We start from the raw sequence: 13,138 nt of genomic DNA, 5'->3' as shown, positions 1-13,138 counted from the left end.
ATTGTTGCTTTCATGTGATGCAGTGTACATGAATGGTTCTATTAAGGTGTGCAATTTACCAAAGAGGGCTCGAATTTGTGCCGTTATAGCATCTTGTATTTTTTTTTTAATAATGAATTGTTTTATACGGGCACGCACTACAAACCATGTTACCTCTCATTGGCTTTTCTAATCGACATGTTTTATTTCATAAAAATAGATAATTTGTATTCCTAATTATTTGTGTAATACTAGAGTACGAATTAGAGTTTTTACAAATTAATTTAATCACATTGACATATCTTCAATAAAAAATTGAAAAGAGTAGAAAACAAAGAGAAAGGGAGTAGCGAAAAGAGAGAGAGAGAGAGAGAGAGAGAGAGAGTCTGGTGATAAAAGTCGAGCATCGCCGGACGAATAATCGCTTTTCATAAATAACCCTCGCGATAAATCAATTCAATGCCGGGACTCTTTGGATTTCCAAATAAGCAATAACTGCCGAAGTGCGGGGATGGGAAAATGAAAAAGCGCGGACCAATGGATCTTTTTTTTTTTTAAAGGGGGGAATCCCGGCGTGTATAGGGGTGAGGCGCTAAGTGGGTCAGTATCGGCACAATGCGGCAGACATGCAACAAAAAACACGTTGTTATACGGACCGCAACGGAGATGCGCTCGGTGCATACGCGTTTTATCCGGACCGATATACCTGATAACGAGTTCCAAAAAAGAAAAAAATAACTCGCTCTACAGGAAATGGATATTGAAATGCGTATTCTCGGCGAAGAGGTCGAAGTAGGCCGGATATTGAAATATGCTTTTGCGTGAGGGGGATCACGATGGGAGTTCGATGGAAGTCTGTATTTTGATCAAAATTCTTGCGATTTTTTTCGCAAGAAAGAATCTCCAAATTAGGAAGAGATTAATATTTGTTGCCAGCTTTCGGTTTAAAAATAAAATAAGCAGTAACAAAAGTTTTAATACATTTTTTTCCAGAATTTTACCACAGTCGTTATGTCGATGATGACTGTAATTTAATTGACGGTTGTAACTTTAAATGTCTCGTGTGTTTTATGTAGCTACTGCAGCTGTTTTCTATTTTCCGTCGAATGAAAAGTCGATGAGTAAGCAATAAAAAATGAAAGAAATTTCAAGACGACTTTACGAGCGATGTGTCTTTGTATATCGAGTGAAAAGTAATGTTGAAGAGAAGGAGAAGCAAAATGTAGATCTAGGGCAACAACGTCTGTCTCGATCTTCTCGATCGTTTCGGTAGAAGTAGGAATTCGCTCATGCGACAACAGAGATATTATTTTTCATAAACGCGGCATAAATGGCCGTTTCGCGTGATTGCGTGGATGCTTGGAGGAGTACGCTAACGAAGATCCACTCTGTATAGGATCTAGTATGATTTCTAGTTACGCTTTCATGAAAGTTATGAAAGATCGCCTACGAGGCTATTTTTCCAGTAATATTTTTTTTTCTTTTTTAGATAAATTTATAGGATTAACTCGGGTAAGATGGTCATAGTTTTATAAAATCTAACAAACATATTTTCATTTTTGTTATTTTTTAATAATATTTGATATATCACTTTACTGAATTTTAAAGTTAATAATACTATTGAATTTAAAGAGAAAACACTTATTAGAAATCTAATATTATTAAAATAACATATGCACTGGCCGTCTTATCAGACTTTTAAGGAAAAGATGGCCATACTATTATGGGACAGTTGGCTATACACGTTTTATGTTAAAAATAAATGTAACATTCTCTAAAGTGATAAATAAAACTTATAATTTTATATATTTAATATAAATACGTATATTATATATATATATATATATATAAAATTATGTATAACTAAATTATATATAAAATTATGTATAACTAAATTATAATTATAATATTGCAATAGTAACATAGAAATTAAAATTTGATGTCGCAATAATATAACAATTATAATTTTTTTTAAGTAAGGAAACGAAACAGATTTCTATAATTAAAAAACAGCGTATGAAAATTATTTTATATACTTATGATTATCTTGTCTGTATGGCCATAATACTCCAATTTACCTTAACCTCTCAATCTGAAATTACATAAGCGTCTTAAATATTACGTAATATTTCTAGCATCGAACGCGATAATGTTTAGCACGATAATATATCGCTCCGCTTGCCCAAGATAATTAAGAATTAATTAAGACTGAACGGATCATTCGAAAACTGGAATTACCCAGTCATGTAAATATTCCCGCCACGGTATCCTAAGCATGCGTTTAATCGCGAGAAGCGGGAGGAAACTGCCGCCGCGCGAATTCGTTTACTTTCTATTACTCCGTTTTTATCAGGGGATGAGATCATTATGCGAGTCCCCCTTACCGTCCCGCGTGACGTCTTGCATCACCATTTTTTTTTTTTCAGTCGGGCTCCAGCCGGAGAGAAGCTTCTCGCCTCTCCGCGCGCGACAGTAATTTTACTTAATTAAATTCCGTTCTTTCCGCCTTTGGTGGCGCGACCCCTCGTTTCGGGCCGGCCACCACCGACTAACCCCTCCTCCTCTCAAATGCCGCCTTTTCCTAACGCGTCACCCGCTGTATCGCCACTGATTTTTCTCCTCTCGCTCTGTCGCTCCGTTCTTGCTTCATCGTCGCTTCAAACGGTTTTTCTCGTGGACGATCTCAGCCATCGGGAGAGATAGATACCCTCCGAAATGAAAGGGGCGGATCTAAAAAACTTTCAAGAGGAACGCTGGAATGGTCACAAATTATATTTTCAAACGATGGATTATGATCATGTTGCTTCTTTAAATTTTTTCGCATTTTATGTTATTATTTAATATGATTGTGTTATTGTTTAATATGATTTATTACGTATAAACTTTTCCTTTTTCTTTCTTTCTAATCGATCTTTCATGACTGAAAATCGTGGTCTTCATTTGATACATACTGCTTATATGCTTCATGGTGATTGTCTCGGCAAATTACTCTCGGTAGTTTGTAATTGCCTTTCGCGAGAGGTGATGATTTATTAAATCTGATATGGGTATAAGACTTGAACCTGGTAGAGAAGAAACGCGCAACTCTTACCCTACGATTACCACAAATTACATGATGATATTAATTATTAAAAAAGATAAATTATAACAAATTACATGATTCCGTAATAAGTTTTGAATTAATCTTTGATCGAGAATCTTTAATAAAAATTGTTGAAAACAAAACTTCTAAATATTTTAAATAAAGATTAATGGATTACAGCTGGATTGTAGCCGCTGATGATATCGCGTGTAATAAATCTTCTATACATAGCACATGTCTTTTAAACTCCTTATATCATAAGAAGGCTGGGAATTAAGACTCGTTACACGTGTTAAAGTATCCGGCTATCGTTACCTCCTTCGTCAAGGCGTTCGTCGAATAATATCATCGGCGATGATTTACATTTAATAGCAGAGTAAAAACGCGGCGAGATGTCAGCGGAGTCGTAACGAGGGAAGAATGTGTCTATCGCGGCTTTCGCAGTCGGGATAACGTTCACGGTTGCTCGTTAAGCGCCGTAAGAATTAAAGCAGCAAAGAAGGGCTCCACCCGAGTGAGAGAGGGAAAGAGAGAGAGAGAAAGAGAGAGAGAGAACAGCTTCTTATTGCCACTTCATTTGCAATTAACATTTATGGGCGCGGGCGAGTGCCGCTGGAAAAACTAATTAAATATTCTGTGACACGCCGTGAACCTTAGGGGCCGATACTTTGTACATAGCGTTACGTCGTTTTCAACCCTTGAACGAGGAGAAGAGGAATAAAGAGATAAGAAGTCACAATTTCTTTCGGTCTCTTGCCAGAGTTGGAGATTTAATTCGCAACCAACTTTGTTAGTATTTTATAATGATGCACTTGAATAATTAAATACTATTTTATCACATTGGTAATGGAAAAGAAAATTTATTTTAAGTAGAACTGTTTTATTTGTACATCTGTTCAAATGAAATATTTATAGTAAAATTATTAGCATGCAGCTGATAATTTTTATATCTACATTAAATTTTTTTTTATATACGCAGAGAGAAATTTCTCTTAGAGTTTATCTTTTCAAAATTATAATAATTATGGGACAATATGGTATTTCGAAGAATTTTTTTTTAATTTATTAACTATAAAATATATAACGTTTTGTTAAATTTTACTAAAATATATACAAAAATGACAATTTTTAAATACGTTAAGCAATTTGTAACTTTTTATTTTTTAAATTAGAATAGATACCGAATAGAAATAAACTTGTGAAATGTTAATTATTATAATATATAAATTTTATAATACAACCTAATAACTGACTTACAAGGGAACATTCCGAAATGTAAAATTCTGATTTTAATGAAGGTTTGTATACATATAGGTTACATAAATAGACGAATTCAGAAAATATCAGTTGTTGCTCAAAACGGTTTTAAAATCATCTCTCTTGTGTAAAGCGATTTTCAGCTTTTCTTATTAATTTCAAAAATTATTCAAAAAATATTTTATACAAAAGTTTTACAATAAAATTACTTCTATTTATTCTCGTCAATAACATTTTTAAAAAATACTTATTTGAAAGAAAATTTTTTCAAAAATTATTTTTATAAAATATTATTAGTAGAAATGGATAGAGATAATTTTATTGCAAAACTTCTGTATAAAACATTTTTTGATATCTTGAATAGTTTTTTGAGATATAACAAAAAAAATTGAAAATTGCTTTACACAAGGGAGATAATTTTACCCTTTAAAACCGTTTTTGGGCAGCAACGGATATTTTTTAAATTTATCTATTTATGTAACCTATACGTATATGTACACAGTTTCATTAAAATTAGAATTTTATACTTTGGAATGTTCCCTTTATGTTAGTTCGTGATAATTTTACCGTTCAACATGATAATTAGCTGTGTTGAATTATCGGTTACTTTTGTTATTAGAGTGCGTCTATTAGATTACTACATTAGCTACTTTAGATTAATTCGAGCAAAGAAGAGGCGAACAAAGAAAGAGCTAGATCATTCAAAGTACTTATTGTTAAAAAATGGTAAGAATCATATGCCCTCTCAGAAAATATAATAACAAGGTTAAAAATATTTTTAATGTACGTAATTTTATTGCATCCTTATGCAATATGAAAATAAAGCAATATTAAGATGAGGCTTATAATTCCTATTCTCCTCTATCGAATTAAATAAGATTAACCTATTATTTTGAGACCAAAGTGAGACATATAAGTTTCAGCTTATATTTATATTTTTATATTTCGAATACAAATTTGTTTGATGTTATAGCGCACGGATCGCTAATATGCAGTTCGGGATATCACTGATAGGACCGCGCGATCAAGCATTCTCTCGTAAGAAAGATTCGCATGTGATGCATTATAATTAACGCATCCACGAATATTCAGTAGTCTTTGTTTACGCGTACAACATAAATCCTTATGGATCTAATGGATCGATTTGGCTATGACACGAGATATTTTTGGTATTTACGAAGTAAGCAGCTCCCTTGTGGGTCTTCGTGATATTTCATCAGCAAGAACATTCTTCAAATATCCTTCAGATCAATCTCTGTCATGAATTTCCATTGTCTAATCTATATCTAAGAAAATTAATGAGACAGCATCAAGATTATTTCAGTCTAAATTTAAGAATTTTTTCATTTAAGAATACAATATTCTCTTTCCAATGATAATTATGATTGTCTCTGTATCAGTCTTATTTTGCGATACGCAGAAGTGTAATGGCATTGAATCCAGAAATCTTTTCTGTGGGCGCAGGCGACTTAATCACGTCGCTAAATGACGGGACAAAGTTGCTGCAGTGCATGATTCAGTAACTCTGCTGAATTGCGTTATTGAATAATGAATATATAGAATTTTTAACGCCAAAAATTTGTTTACAATATGGTATTGTAACGAAACGCTTTTATGAAGCGCATTGTTAACAATTCGTTTTAGAACATTTTACAATCTGGTGATTTTTATTATAAAGTTTATAAAATGTCTTTTGTATATTTTAAAAACTCCTATCGTTACCGATAAATATTTGACAGGTTACCAAGTTGTCCCAAGCTTATCGTCAAATCTGATAAAATTTGCAGCCAATTTCGGGTAAAATATAACGAAAAATTCTCTCCGCCTAGCTGTATATGTGTTTTCATAAAATTCTTACGTTTAATTAAGTTTTCGTCGCAAATCGGATTGAAATTTCTGAAACTCCATCAGAGAACGCACATGCGACTATTGGTACATCACGCATACAATTGAATCGAGCGTCATGTCGCTCGAAACCGTGGCAAACTGCGCGCGGCTTTGTCGCACACCCGTTTGCGTAAAACGTACGTCATCTTTCGGCGCTGATGAACGCCGGTGTAAACGCGGTATAATCGCGACGTGTTACTACCTATTTGTCGGTCGGCTCGTAACGCGGGTCGGCCAACCAACCCCTCCCCGCCCCCGGGGGGAGGGGGAGAGAGATGGGGACGAGAGAGCGAGCGCCGAGGGTTAGCTCGCGGTGTGATCGGGCGAGAGAGTATATCTAGCGGATTCGTGTGTGCAAACCACATCGGGTGGTGGTTGTCGGGCGCGCGATCCGCGTGTAAGCCCCTCACACACGATAAGCACCAGCCGATAACGGAAGAGCATCCCTCCGGCGCGCACCCTCGCACGCGCGCGCGCGCGCGCCTCCGACACCCGCTTCTCGTCTCCCCCTCGGGTTAACCCCTCGTCATGAGGGCCACCCTAGCGCGACGGACGCTTTAAATTTTCGCCGATTTTCTTTAAAATCTTCGGAAGGGACGCGCGCACGGACAGCCGGGATGGCGAAGGGATAAAGGCGAAACAACCCCGACGTCGTCCCACCGGCGCGGGCGCCCCCAACCCCCGCGCGACAAGGCGACAAGATAGCGCTGACGGATAGGGGCAGCCGCAGCGCCGGCTGGGGCGATGAGAGCTGTTTAGAGATTTTCGAAGTGATAACGCAGAAACACGGCCGCGACCGCACATTTAAATCCGCGAGCGCGCATGCACGCCACTACCGGGGATTTTCACTGATTTAGTTTCCTCGACGCCGTTTTTCCGGCCCCCTTCCCTCTCGACTGTTTGTCAGCGACGAAAGGTGCGAGCCTGCGGGGAAGATGAAATTTGTCGCTCATCCGATCAATCGATCTTAAATCGATCTTCGCCTTCAATGCATTCCTCTTTGAAGTTCTTATGAAATACTAATCGTTGTGTTTCACGCGATTCGCAAACTCTTTACTGAACTACGCTTATACAAATTTCTTTGTAGATATATTTGTTTTCGAACAAAATAAAATTTTATTGTATAAATTATAAATAGGCTACACTGAAGAAAAGTTTGGTGATTATAATAATTAAATCTAAATGATGGTTACTAAACCGATGAAATAATTTTCATCAAATGTTTGGTTAATATAATCAAAACTAGTAATTATTACTAAACAGTTAATATAACCAAATAGTAATTATTACGCAGTAATTGCTATTATTTGGTAGTAATTACTAGTTTTGGTTATATTAACCGAACACTTGGAAATTATTGAAATTATTTCACCAAAACTTGGTGACTTTGTAACTTCGTTGCAAACTTTGTGAGTTTAGTAACACCGTCTGGACTTGATTAGATTTTTTTCAGTATAATGAAGAACATTGTTAATACGGATTACTATTTGCAAATTATTTTTAAATACTGACATAATTTAACATTTACATTCATTTTGTTCTTTTATTTAACGAATTTTCCTTCGGACACGCGCCGTCGACAATTATTTGATATTCGCAAGAACATTTCCAGAACAAATTTAAAATACTGCACTGTCGTCCCCTACATCCAGCGCTCATCACATCAGTTTTTTTCCGAATAAGGCATTGCTATTTTCCTTGAGATTTTCGATAACGATAACGCGATACGAAGATCCGCCTGGATTTAGTTTTCTGCCTGCGCTGTTCGGCTGCCATCTCTTTTTGACAATCGGTTTACAGCGGCGCTCCTACGACGCGCAAGCAGCTCACGTGGATGGGTCCGTTTAACGCTATCGCGCCGTCGACATTTTCAGCGCGCATTGATCTCGACTGTCGCTTCGTTATCGATAATCTCCCGGCTGACGAAAAAAATCATGTGTCGTTTGTTTCACCGTATTTACGAGCCAATCTCAGCCAACTAAATTCCTACCATTCCGCTTGCGCTAAGCGTCCCCTGTGTTTCTTCGTGGCTTTGTTGCAACTTGGACCACTGTTGCATGAATTCTCTGAAACAGAGGACAAAGTTAATATGTCAATTAGTTTTATACTGACGATTTTCTTTCTAATCGTTCACGGTTGCTTTTCGTTTTTACTAAATTGTCATTATCTTGTTTTATGATCAAATTAGCTACAGTATTGGTAATCTTTTAATTATTTAAATATTAATACAAGCGGATGTCCAATTGAAAATGATCAGAATGTCATTATCGATTATTAGAATATTAGATCGAGCGCTAGTAAACTTCAGTGTGTAATAAATAATGCGACTATCTTCGCGACGTCATCGTACGTCTCTTTCTTCCGACCCAAAGGAAAAACTTAAATAATATATCCCGCGTTGACGTAACCAGAAGTGAAACTCTTCGAGATTTATCCGCACCCCGCACGCAGAGCACGACGCATATTCTCGTGTCACCGTTTTTCCCACCGCTTCATAACTTCTCTCCACCACCTCACTGTGTCGCCTTCATTTTTTCTCTTCTCCCCCCCCCTCTTTTTTTTATTAAACCACCGTGCGCTATTTGTAGTCGACTACGACGACACGGGAAGCAACAACCCGCGGTAACCCTGAGATATTATGTAGCCGTACAAACCGCGCGATGACAAACGTTTGCCCGGCACCCCGCGCTCTCTCTCTCTCTCTCTCCACAATCACCCCCGCGCGCGCGTTTACCTGCCGCGCGAACGTGCGGGGCGAGAGGGGGAGGAAGGGGCTGCGTTTTTGCGCTCGCACACAAATGAGCGCGATTCGCTCGTACGCACGCCGCTTGTGTGTACCACGGCAATATGGAAGATCATATGTCATGCCGGGGGTGACGGGGGTGTGCGGGGCCGCGGACTCGCCGGGGGTGGCACGCATACCCCTCTGGAGAGGGCCGGCCGCTCGTTCGTTCGTCCGTCCGTCCGTTTGCACACCCCGTCCGTTTTCAGTCCGTACGTACACACCACACCACGTTCAGGGGTGGATAGTGTTCAATAGAGCATGCCGTTCGCGGGTGGAAGAGATCATTTTAGGCCCGCTTTATCCGGGATATCTTGAAACGCAGTTCGGAACGATATTGTATATAGAATGTCGACAGCTTTACTTTTCTTCTTCGTTTTTCTTTTTTTACTGTGAAAAATTAAACGTATTGTTTTTCGCTATGTTAATTTTTATTTATTTAGGCTCTTTATTGATTAGATTTTATTAATTTAGGTTAATATTAATAACTTTTATCGTGCGTTCGTGCATGTACAACAATGTATCACGGTAGATATATAATTGAATCGAAGTTAATCGAAATTTTAATAATAGCCTTGTGTAAAGTTAATATTTTGCTTTTCAGCGTTAATACAGGTATTATTTATTTACTGTAATTGGACTGATCGTAATAGTTATATTACTCCGATTTTATCGCGATAGTTGAGATTTGATATTCCAATGGAATATTTCGATACCTGTACAATAACGCGTAACACTCGTGGGGGGCGAATATCGAGCATCGACCGGCCCTGCGCTCACACGCGCTCGCGTAGATTGAATTCCCGCAAACGGCGATGTAACGCCGCTGGCGGAAACGAATAAGCCAAATAAAATAAATAGTAAGGGCTTTTCCGCCGTAACCCGCCGTTCTCCCCGAGGTGTGCGTGCGTGCACGCGCGAACCCGCGTGATGTACGCGCCGTGCGTGCGTGTGCGTCGCTGCTGCCGTCCGGTCGTGCGTGCGGCTTATTAATCTGACGCTAAAGCGATATAAAGCGGCCGCCCGCGCGACAGCCACGATAGTACTTCATGCTTGCCACGGTCTCGTGTAAGCGGCATCTTCGATGTTCGGATTACCCTGCTCGTCGTCGAGAAACCTCGAAGATTATAGCGTGTGGTAAATGATACGTGTGTCGCGAAAAATCATTCTCCCAATTTTATGTTGAAATTATTAATCAATTGTTGATGAGCGTACTTTTACGTACATATTAAATTATTACGTAATATATGTGAAAAGACAGTTACATGGTATCATTTCGTTTGAAGAACGAATTACAATTATTAGATTATCGCTCAAGATGAAAAAAAATTTCACTCATCGTTGATAGATTATTATTGAATTTTCTTGGCGAGTGTTCGTTTCATACAATGAAAATCTCTAAACGGTGAAGGTTTGTTGTAAAAATGATGTTGGAAAATCCCTTCCTGAGAGATCGCGTGTATACACAGCGACTTTGGGTGCGTGTAGTCGCGCGAAGGGGTGGCGCCGGGGGTGGCTGGTTGATATAAAGCGCATAGCGCAAGTCGGCCGTGGCGAGACTCTTTGTTCGGGCAACAATATAAGGGTGAATCGCGGTCGAGGATTGTTTGCGCCATATTGTTAGGGTGGGAGGATGATTCGACCATTTATTACGGCGGCATTCCAGCCTGATAATACTAGTAACACGACTGCTAACCGGAATGCCGGGTTTATTCCTTACTGTTGCGACTAGAAAGATGTCGGAGCTCGCGATTGCCAATATTTTATCGCAGCTTATGAGAGCCACGTTGACACATTTTCATTTGTTTCATGCAATTATTTATATTATGCATTTGATCGATTCCGTAATATTAAACATTGCGTTACGTATTGTACTTTTAAAAAATTAGAATGATTTTGTTTAATGTAATTTATATTCTTATCGATGTGATGCTCTGAAGCTCGAATTTCATCGGCGAAGCGACGGTTCTCTGCTCTGAAAATCACGTAGATCTCAACGACATGCTATAAATTTAACAACACTCCCGGCGCAGTCGGAGAGACATCGCCACCCTCTTTCCTATCGCCATCGCGGACACAAAGGGCATCCGTGATATCCTACCGCCCGGTAGGAGCTAATCGATGCACATTTCGCCAGGGCGATTTCCGTAATTGCGGCGACGCATTAAACGTCGTGTGCATCGGCGGCGGATGCTCGTTCGTCAGGGATGAGCACTCACAAATTAGAAGAATTCCACCATAAAAACCAGTTTCGGGGGTGGAGGAAGGGAGGGGCCGCTGGTCGAACTCTCGACAGAGCTTCGCGGAATACCGTGGCGGCGGCGGCGGTATTGTGCGCCACCCGATATTAAAATGCCGGTGATTGATGTGTGTACCGTGCCGGGGAAAGAGTGAGAGAGAGAGGAAGAGAGAGAGAGAGAGAGAGAGAAAGATCGTGTTACGCGATACGCCGGGGTGGCCAATGGGACGCGCGCCACTCTTCACCCCCGAAGCGGCACCTTACTGAAATACGAGGCTGTCATAACGGGGTGATATTGCGTCTTCCCGCAGGGGCCACCCTGTTTCTTTGTGACCGTCGGCGCGGAGTATCCGCGAATCGGCCGGCTCGGGGAAAAAAAAGGGAAAAGGAAAATGGGAAGATATCGCGCGGCAATCGGTGTATTTATATCCGCGTAAATCATTCGGCCATTGTGCCTTGTCTGCTTCCGAAAGAACGCAGCCTGTGTAAATCTCGCGATTTTCGCGATCTTTCTTGCAACCGAGGGGGACAGAACGAGTTAGAATTTTGTATCTTGTCGCGAATTACTCTAGTCTTATATTTAAGTAACAATGAACACAAATCCAATTTTTAAAAGGAAATTTCTTATTACAAAGCACTTATTATGATTAATGTATAAGCCTGCATAACAATTTTTAATTAATTACATTCTAATTAAAACACATTAAAACATTTTTATCTCTCACTTTTATTCTCTGTGGAGTAAATTGGGGTATGATGGCCATACGGAAAAGATTGCTATAGTCTGTAATTGCTCCAATAAGTGCATTTTTATAGTCATTCTGAAAGATAATTAACATTTATAGTAATTCATATGCGTATACTATTCGAAATAATCTTATTCTGAATATTATATAGGTAATATTTTTACTTTTGACTATCTGCAATGTTTTGAATGTAGTCCTCTAAAAGCTGCTATAACGTCGAATAAATTACAGTTAAATTACCATAACCAACGTTACTTATATAATAAAGGAACGTAAATTGTAATGTGACTTATAATTTAGACTTTTATTTTCACTATTTATTTAAATACACTATGATCATCTTTTCCTTACAATTCGGGCAAGATGACCCACTTTGTTTTTTCATAGACTGTTTTTTTTTTAATTATGGGAATCTGTTTCGTTTTCTTATTTTAAAAGAATTATAATTTTTATGTTAATGTTGCAATATTATAATTGTATTTAACAATAAATCATTTAAGATACACATACATATTTATTTTAAATATATAAAATTATATGTTTCATTTATCACTTTAGAAAATGTTGCATTCATTTTTAATATGAAACGTGTATAGCCAACTGTCCCATAATAGTATGGTCATCCTTTTCTTAAAAGTTTGATAAGACGGCCAATGTATAATACTTTGATAATATTAGATTTCTAATAAGTGAAGTAAAGTTTGTCTTTAAATTCAATAGTATTATTAACTTTCGGTTTCAGTGAAGTGATATATCAAACATTATTAAAAAATAACAAAAATAAAAATGTGTTTTTCGCATTTTAAAAAACTATGGCCATCATTTTACCCGAGTTTACCCTATCAGTGTTTATTCGCAGAACTCTTGCCAGAATACATTTTCTCTTTCACTCTCGTCCTAATTTGCGCACCTAAATCGTTTCGATGGTTTTCAATTGCGGGATTTCTCTCCTCTTCAGCCTCATCGGCGTTTACATCGATTTATTACGTCGTGGCTCTCGCCGAAAGCTCGCGGAAATCGAACGATCGGCGAACGGTTAAGTGTGAGTGGCGAGACACCGCGGAAACCGAGTTTTGCGGTGCTAAAATCAATTCCGTGTTTGCCTGTCAATTTGTCGCTAATGGCCGACCAGGTAACACCTGATGATAACGCGCCATTCCCTGGCA

The 13,138-nt window shown here is 38.4% G+C and overlaps 1 protein-coding gene across 1 annotated transcript in view; it reads left to right on the top strand.

The window, feature by feature from the left end:
- LOC105200461 (E3 ubiquitin-protein ligase RNF220) overlaps positions 1-13,138 on the top strand; it is a 197,511-nt gene that overhangs the window by 49,373 nt on the left and 135,000 nt on the right. The window lies entirely within an intron of this gene.

Source organism: Solenopsis invicta, chromosome 10 (assembly GCF_016802725.1).
Source record: "Solenopsis invicta isolate M01_SB chromosome 10, UNIL_Sinv_3.0, whole genome shotgun sequence".
NCBI lineage: Eukaryota > Metazoa > Arthropoda > Insecta > Hymenoptera > Formicidae > Solenopsis > Solenopsis invicta.
The sequence above is the reverse complement of the archived record's forward strand: the minus strand, read 5'-3'. Positions and strand labels throughout refer to the sequence as shown.